The sequence below is a fragment of the Galeopterus variegatus genome, unplaced genomic scaffold, assembly GCF_000696425.1.
Source record: "Galeopterus variegatus unplaced genomic scaffold, G_variegatus-3.0.2 Scaffold447, whole genome shotgun sequence".
Classification (NCBI taxonomy): domain Eukaryota; kingdom Metazoa; phylum Chordata; class Mammalia; order Dermoptera; family Cynocephalidae; genus Galeopterus; species Galeopterus variegatus.
The window spans coordinates 169020-177515 of record NW_007726558.1 but is presented as its reverse complement, the minus strand read 5'-3'; the positions used below and the strand labels follow the sequence as shown (position 1 = coordinate 177515).

The 8496-nt window shown below is 37.7% G+C and overlaps 1 protein-coding gene and 1 pseudogene across 1 annotated transcript in view; both read left to right on the top strand.

Moving 5' to 3' along the window:
• OPHN1 (oligophrenin 1) overlaps window positions 1-8496 on the top strand; it is a gene marked incomplete at its 3' end in the record, with an annotated part of 273469 nt that overhangs the window by 129538 nt on the left and 135435 nt on the right. The window lies entirely within an intron of this gene.
• On the top strand, window positions 3510-3952 carry LOC103587407 (annotated as a pseudogene).

Here is an 8496-nt window from a genome sequence, read left to right as displayed (position 1 = left end):
CCCCCCCCCCCCCCCGTCTTTTTTGATTTTAGTAATTTGAGCCACCTCTTTTTTTTTTTTTTGCTATTCAATCTACCTAAAAATTTCTGAATTTTTTGTTCATCTTTTTGGAATATGAATTGGCCTCAATTTTTTGTATCATTTTTCTATTCTTTATTTTATTGATCCCTAAACCATTCTTTATTTCCTTCTTTCTGCTATCTTTTAGCTTATTTCCCTCTTCCTTTTGTATTTCCTTAAAGCATAAAGTTAGGTTATTGATTTAAGATATTTCTTTTTTGGGGGCTGGCCAGTTAGCTTGGTTGGTTAGAGGACAGCCTTATAACACCAAGGTCACTGGTTCATATCCCAGTACCAGCCAGCCACCAAAAAAAAAAATTTTCTTTTTTTTAAATGTAAGCTTTCACAGCTGTAAACTTCCCTCTTAGTATTGCTTTCACTGCATGCTATATATTTTTCAAAGTGTGTTTGGTTTTTTCAAAATTTGTCTCAAGATACTTTCTGTTTTACTTTATGATTTCTTCTTTGACCAATTGGTTGTTTATGAGTGTGTTAAATACTACTTGTTTGTGAATTTTCCAGTTTTCCATCTATCATTAATCTCCAGTTTCATTCAACTTTGATCAGAAATGATATTTTATATGATTTTATATGATTTTAATCTTTTTTTTTTTTTTCCTTTTTGTCTTTTTTCGTGTCCGGCAACGGATCGCAACCCTCAGTGTCGCGCCCGTACTGGACTGGACCTGCAACGGGATCGCAACCCTTGGCGTCGTGCCCGCACCTCGCTCAGCCAGTGAGCGGGTACCGGTCTGTATGTGGGATCCGAACCCTCGGCGGGAGCGCTGCCCCGCCCCCAAGCAGCGTACTGTAGCAGTGCGCCATCGGGCCGGCCCCTGATTTTAATCTTTTAAAATTTACTAACATTTGTTTTTTTGCCCTATCTTGTTTTCTGTTCTGGAGAATGTTCCATGTGCACTTTAAAAAATATGTAGTCTATTGTTGCTTGGAGTATTTTTTATATATCTCTTAGGTCCTATTGATTTATAGTGTTGTTCAAGTGCTCTGTTTCCTTATTAACCTTGTGTCTAGTTGTTTTATCTATTATTGTAGCTATTATTGCAGAACTATCTATTTCTCCCTTCAATCCTGTTAACATTTCTTCATGTATTTGGGGTTCTCATGTCTGTTGTGTATATGTTTATAACATATCTTCTTAGTGAATTGACCCTTTTATTAATATGCAATGTTCTTTGTTTCCATTTTATAATCTCTATCTTTTTGTTGACATCTTCATTTTGTTCTTGATTTTATTTAGGTGTTTACATGTTTTCCACTAGTTCTTTGAGCATATTTAAGACAGTTATTATAAAATCTTTGTCTATCAAGTGTGATGTCTATTGGATAGTTACTGTCAATTAATTTTGTTCCTTTGAATGAGCCTTGGTTTTCTGTTTCTTTGATGCCTTGGGACTTTTTCTTTTGTTGAAAATTGGGCATTTGACTGTTGTAATGTGGCAACTCCCCAGTATCTAAGGATGTATGTCTGTATTTGGAGATAGGGTCTTTAAAGAAGTAATTAAGGTAAAATTAGGTCATATGGATATGCTCTAATTTAATATGACTGGTGTCCTTCTGTAAAGAGAAGATTAGGACACAGGCACATACCGAAGGAAAACAAGAAGATACTGGAGGAAGATAGTCATCTACAAGCCAAGGAGAGATGCCTTAGAAGAAGGTTGACACCTTGATCTTGGACTTATAGCCTCCAGAATTATGAGAAAATAAATTTCTGTTGTTTAAACCATCTGGTTTATGGTAGTTTGTTATAGTAGCTCTTAACAAACTAATATAGTGGGTTTTTAGTCATCTTGTATCTTTTATGAGAAGTGCCTGCTTTATTTACAGTCTGCTTTCTCAGGTATGTGAAACTGAGATGACTGCCTTAGATCAGTTCTTTAGGTATTTTCCAGATAGGTTAGAACAGACATACACAATAATTTGCAAATAAGGTCTGCTCTACTTCCTCTGGTTCAAGAGGAGGAATTGGGAACTGGGCTGCCAATTGCTTACGACCAAGGCCACCACCTCACTGGGGAGACAAGGGTTAGTAAAAACACCGCAAAACTTTTCTGCCATTTCCAAGATGAATTTTCCTTGACTGGACCTTTGCTTGGTTGCACTAAACATTTGACGGTTTCCCAGAAGTCCTACAAAGTTGGTTCAGATATCTTGTAGTTGTTTTCTTATTGTTTCTGTGGGGAATGAGAGCTTGAGGCTTCCTAACCTTCCATCTTTCTGACATCTGCCCCCATGCCTTTTATTTCTTCTTTAGGTATTTTTATGAGGACCTCTAGTCATATCCTTGTCTCTTTATTTTTCTTTTGTATTTTCCAGCTTTTTTTCTCTCTGTGCTGTGCTCTGAGTGATTTCCTCTGCTTTCCAATTCACTACTAGTATGTTGATAGTTACTTTCTCTAAGCATGTTAATACTAATACTCTATTTTTGAGTAACATTAGTTATTGTTGATGTGAAAATGGCTGTAGTTCTGATTATTGTTTCCTTTGAGATATCTGTCATTGACATATGTATTCCATTTTTTCCTTTATGTCATTGAATATTTTAAATATACCTATTTCATAAATACATTTTGGATTGCACTGTAATCCTAGTTCTTACTGAATAGAATCCACTCATTTGGCTTGATTGTTGCCTGGCTCTTATGTTGATTTCATAGTAATTTTTGACTGTGAAGTTCTTCTGGATGGCAGGTGTTTCTTCAGGATTCCCTTATGTGCCTTGAGTTACAGAGGTGTCCTTGTGGGCCAGTTTTTTTTAAAAAAATCTCTTCTTGGAGCTTATTGGTGTTGGTTCAGGATTAAAGTTAATTTCTTAAAACCTATGTGTGCAATATAAATTTGAACTCCAATAAGCAAAAGATTGTGGTTCTGAGTAACTTTATTTTACCACTGTGGTAAGACTATCTGCTGTGTTCCCTGCAGCATCCTGGGCCAGTGGGGTTTATGCAGGGACCTCATTCCAAACTCCCAGCTCCTAAAGAATGTCCCTCTGCCTGCTGATAAAATCTTAACTTCCACATATTACCACATATAGTCAATTTGTGTTATTTGTGGTAGTTATGTTCTATAAAGTCAGTGTAAACATTGAATTAGCAAACACTGAACATTGCTTCTAGAGGAAAAGCAGGAACATCTCTTCACAACATTTTCATCAAGCAATCAATATATAATAACCTTGTTTTATGTGTGTTTCTTTCTGTTTAAAGACACCTTATTTTGTGTATATTGTTGATTCATTAACATTGAACTATAATTCGTATAGACTATAACTCTTGTCTGAACGAAGCTTACCTAACACACATATTTTCTCTGTAAGGACATCACAACCTTCTTGTGCCTAGGACCACTGTACAGCACTTTAGCACTATGTTTAGCAGCCACATTAAACCCCCAAATCACAAACAAGAAGTCTAAATCACATGAAAAACATGACATTAGATAGACCACGAGAGGTGGGTCCCAGCAGCTCCAGTGGCGGGAGGAGCGGCAGTGGCCAGGCAGCGTAGCTTCAGGAAGGCTCTAGGTGCGCTGTGGCCCACAGGCACGCATCCTCCCATTTGCCAAGTTGCCCAAGAGGAAGGTCAGCTCAGCCAAAGGGGCAGTGAAGGAAGATCCCGAGAGGACATTGGCCTGGCTGTCAGCTAAACCTGCTCCTGCAAAAGTGGAAATGAAGCCAAAAAAGGCAGCAGCAAAAGATAAATCTTCAGACAAAAAAGTGCAAACAGAAGGGAAAAGGGGAGCAAAGGAAAAACAGGCCGAAGTGACTAACCAAGAAACTAAATAAAATTTACCTGCAGAAAGTGGAGAAATTAAAAACGAGTAGAGTCCAGCCTCTGATGAAGCAGGAGAGGAACAAGCCAAGTCTGATTAATATTATATACCATGTATTATCTGTGGTCCCTGTCACACTTGTACAATCCAGAGGAATGTAAGTGTAAGTTTTTTATTAGTTCTAGAAACATTTTTAAAAAGGAGGGAATCCCATCTCATGCCATATTTTTAAGTGTAAATGCTTTTATTTAAGAGGTGAAATCATTTGTTGGTTATTTATTTTTTGGTACAACCAGAAAATAGCAGAATATTGAATTATGGGAGGCTTTGACTGTCTTGGCTGTCAGCTTAACATTCCATAGATTGAAGGAGCGGAGTTAGTTTTTATATCCTATAATAAAAAGCATACCAAATGGCAATTTGGAGTCACAGTTATGCATGTAATGTGTCTTGAACATCTAAAATTGCTTCTATTCCCTTATTGTTTTTTTAATAGAATTGTTTGTTAAAGAAAACCACTCATTAATCATTGCTCTCCCTGTCAGAATTGTGTGCACTCTTTAACTGGTCGTGGTAGTCCAGTTTTCTTAATAATTTTATTGATGTTTTGTAAATGATTGAAAATTTGAGTATGTAGTGTATATGATGTTAAATTGTGAATTGGTGGGACTTATGTAACAGCTTACCAGCATCTGGAGATACTGGTACTTGATATCCTCCTTAGGAAAGTTTGCCTCCAAATTTGAAGCTGGAAGGTCACTAGAATAACTTTTAAAAAATCACAATGGGCTGGGCCGGCCCGGTGGCGCACTGGATAGTGCGCCGCTTGGGAAGCGCGGCGGCGCTCCCGCCCAAGGGTTCGGATCCCACATACAGACTGGTTCCCGCTCACTGGCTGAGCGAGGCGCGGGAGCAACACCGAGGGTTGCGATCCGTTGCCGGACACGGAAAAAGACCAAAAAAAAAAAAAAAAAATCACAATGGGCAATGGAGCTGAATAGACATTTTTCTAAGGAAGACCTACAGATGGCCCACAGGTACATGAAAAAATGCTCAACATCACTAGTCATCAGGGAAATGCAGATTAAAAAAAACTACACTGAGATACCACCTCACCCCAGTTAGACTGGCTATAATCAAAAAGACGGTGAATAACAAATAACTGGTGAGGGTGTGGAGAGAAGGGAACACTCCTACACTATTAGGGGGACTGTAAATTAGTACAACCGTTATGGAAAACAGTATGGAGGTTTCTCAAACAACTACAGATAGATCTTCCATATGATCCAGCAATCCCACTTCTGGGTATATACCCAAAAAAAAACCAAAAAAAAAAAAAAAAAAAATCACAATGGGCAATGGAGCTGAATAGACATTTTTCTAAGGAAGACCTACAGATGGCCCACAGGTACATGAAAAAATGCTCAACATCACTAGTCATCAGGGAAATGCAGATTAAAAAAAACTACACTGAGATACCACCTCACCCCAGTTAGACTGGCTATAATCAAAAAGACGGTGAATAACAAATAACTGGTGAGGGTGTGGAGAGAAGGGAACACTCCTACACTATTAGGGGGACTGTAAATTAGTACAACCGTTATGGAAAACAGTATGGAGGTTTCTCAAACAACTACAGATAGATCTTCCATATGATCCAGCAATCCCACTTCTGGGTATATACCCAAAGGAATGTAAATCATCATGTCGAAGGGATACCTGCGGTCCCGTGTTCACCACAGCTCTGTTCACAATAGCCAAGATATGGAACCTACCTAAATGTGCATTGATGGATGATTGGATAAGGAAACAGTGGCATATATACACCATGGAGTACTACTCTGCCATAAAAAAGAATGAAATTCTCTCATTTGCAACAATTTGGATGAACTTGGAGAAACTTCACAGAGGGAAAAATAGCACACGTCCAGTCATAAGTGGGAGCTAAGAGAGAAAGAAGAAAGGAAAGAAAGACCACAATGGTGTGTTGGACTTGCAGAGGGAGAGAGCATACATAGGGTTTTGGTGTGGGGTGGGGGAAAGAGGGAGGAGGAGGGAGGTCGGGGATTAATTGGGTGGGGGACACAGGGAATGATTGCAATTTGTGGTAGTGGGATGCTGCTAGTATTGACCTGGCCGTCTTACCTTGGGCACAGGTGGTGACGGTCAGCCTTGTACCTCATGAATACTCATAACCAATAAAAAACATTAAATTAAAAAAATAAAAATACAAAATTTTGTATATGTGCTCAATGGAATACTATACACATTGGAAAATGATGATTTTTTTGTCATTTGCTAAAACATAGATGAAATTGGTAGACATTATTATGTTAAGTTAACTAAGCCAGGAACAGAAAGACGAATGCGATATTTTCTCAGTTATATTTGGATTCTAAAAAAGTTGATCTCATAGACGTGAAGAGTAGAATAGTGGTTACCAGAGGCTGGGGAGGTTAGGAGGAAGGGGGAATAAGGTGAGGTTGGTCAATGCGTACAAAGTTACAGAAGGAGGAAAAAAATTAAAGAAAATCATGATATGTGGCTTTTTAGAATTTCAGTATGTATGTTAAGAATTGTGTGCAAATTGAAATGTCTGTGTAATGATCCTTAACGCAACCGATAAAATCTCAATTAGACCAGGAAAAGGACATTTGTTTACAGTATGAGAGCTGAAACAATAAGGCAGTGTCCCTCTTTTGACCTTTGGGAATGTGTACGTCAGCGATGCAAGTTTTTCACAACTCTTTGCATCTCCATGAATGAGTGGGGAAGTGCCATGAGTACTGATTTGGGGTTAAAAATAAATTTTAGTGAGTAGGCAAATGTTCAAATATGGAATCTGCAAATAGTGAGGATTGACTGTATCTAGTTAATCCTTTGTACTTCTGATAACTCTCTATTGGGTATTTGGCCTCAGCCTCTGCTCTTTGAATTTCTTCTTCATTTCTAGTACCTGGAAGCTTTTTTTCCCTTGCTTTCCAGTCTGCTATGTACTTAAGACTCACGCATACACATTTGTTGCATTTTATCCAGAATTTCTATTTGTTTGGATTTGGAGGAGGATATTTTGGTTAAATCAATCTAATTTATTGAGTGTGTACTTTTCTTATTTTAAAGAGGCAAAACATACACCCAAGACTGTTAAAGCTAGAAGAGACCTTAAGATTATCTTGTTGACAGGTTCTTGGACTTAAGGGCAACTGAGAAGTCTTGAGATTGTACAGAAGTTTGTATATATACATTTTTCCAGGGGAAAAAATCTATTATATTCTCTAACAGACTCATAATCCTTTGAAAATGCAAGAACTACTGTTCTAGTCTAGTTCCATTTTAATTTTATAGGTTGATTGCATATATTCTCAGTAGTTCTTATCAGTCAAGTTAATAGTAACCTTAGCCCAATTTTAAGATAAAATAATTATTTACATGTATAAAGTGATTTCTAGTTTTTTAAAGCTCTTTACCATCTCATCTTATTGTAATCCCCTCACTCTGAGGTAGATATTATCCTCATTTTACAGTTGTAGGAACTGAAGGTAAGTCACAGCAGCTGGTAAGTAGTAGGGTTTTTTGTTTTTCTATTTAATTGAGGCTCAGAGAGGCGAGACAAGGTAACTTGCTCAAACCCATGAAGCTGATTTGTTCCAGAGCCAAGACTAGAACTCTAGTCTTAGCGATGTTTCCACTACCTCATTTTGCCTTGGGAAAGCACACAGACCTACCAGGTCGTAATATGATGATTCATTTAAAATAATAAATTCGTAAGTATAAAGTGATTCATTTGTTGAGAACATTTTCTTTTCTTCTTTTTAAACAGAAAGCAGCCAAAATCACCAAGCCTAGCAATCCCTCGGGCATTTCCATTGTGTAATCTACTTTAGAAGTAGAATTGCATCCATCAAGTTGTGAGTCATATTGAAACTTAATTGCTTGAGTTTCATCCCAATTAAAAACTGAGTGCAAGTGGAGTTACCATTCATAGTGCATGTAAATATATATACCCATACTTGTAAGATAATATTCTATTTATGTTTTCCTGTTAGTTGTCATCTTATAATTGGAAACTAATTAGGACTTAGGTTCCATTATTTCTTTTTCTCGACACACCCATTTTTTCACTCCCAGGTTGAATTTGTCCTTTCCGTGCTAATATCTCAGAACAATTTTCTATAGCTTTTCCTTAAGCAGCTTTTAGGACAAAATAGATTCCTCACAGAATTCACATGGTGTTTACTATATCTACTCTCTGTAAATTCCTAGTAGAATACAGCTATAGCACTGAAACTTTAAGCTTTGCTGAATTTTTGCAATATTTAGTAGTATTGGGATTGCTGAAATGGAAGGAATTGCTTATATTTTAAAATGTATTTAGGGGAAAAAAGTAGACTTGATTTTTCAGATAGCTTGATTCTATTAAATAAATGAGATATTTAGAAATTTAAAAAATAGGGCCGGCCCTGTGGCGCACTGGATAGTGCGCTGCTTGGGAAGCGTGGCGGCGCTCCCGCCCGAGGGTTCGGATCCCACATACAGACCGGTTCCCGCTCACTGGCTGAGCGAGGCGCGGGAGCAACACTGAGGGTTGCGATCCGTTGCCGGACACGGAAAAAGACAAAAAAAAAAAAAAAAAAAAAAAAAAAA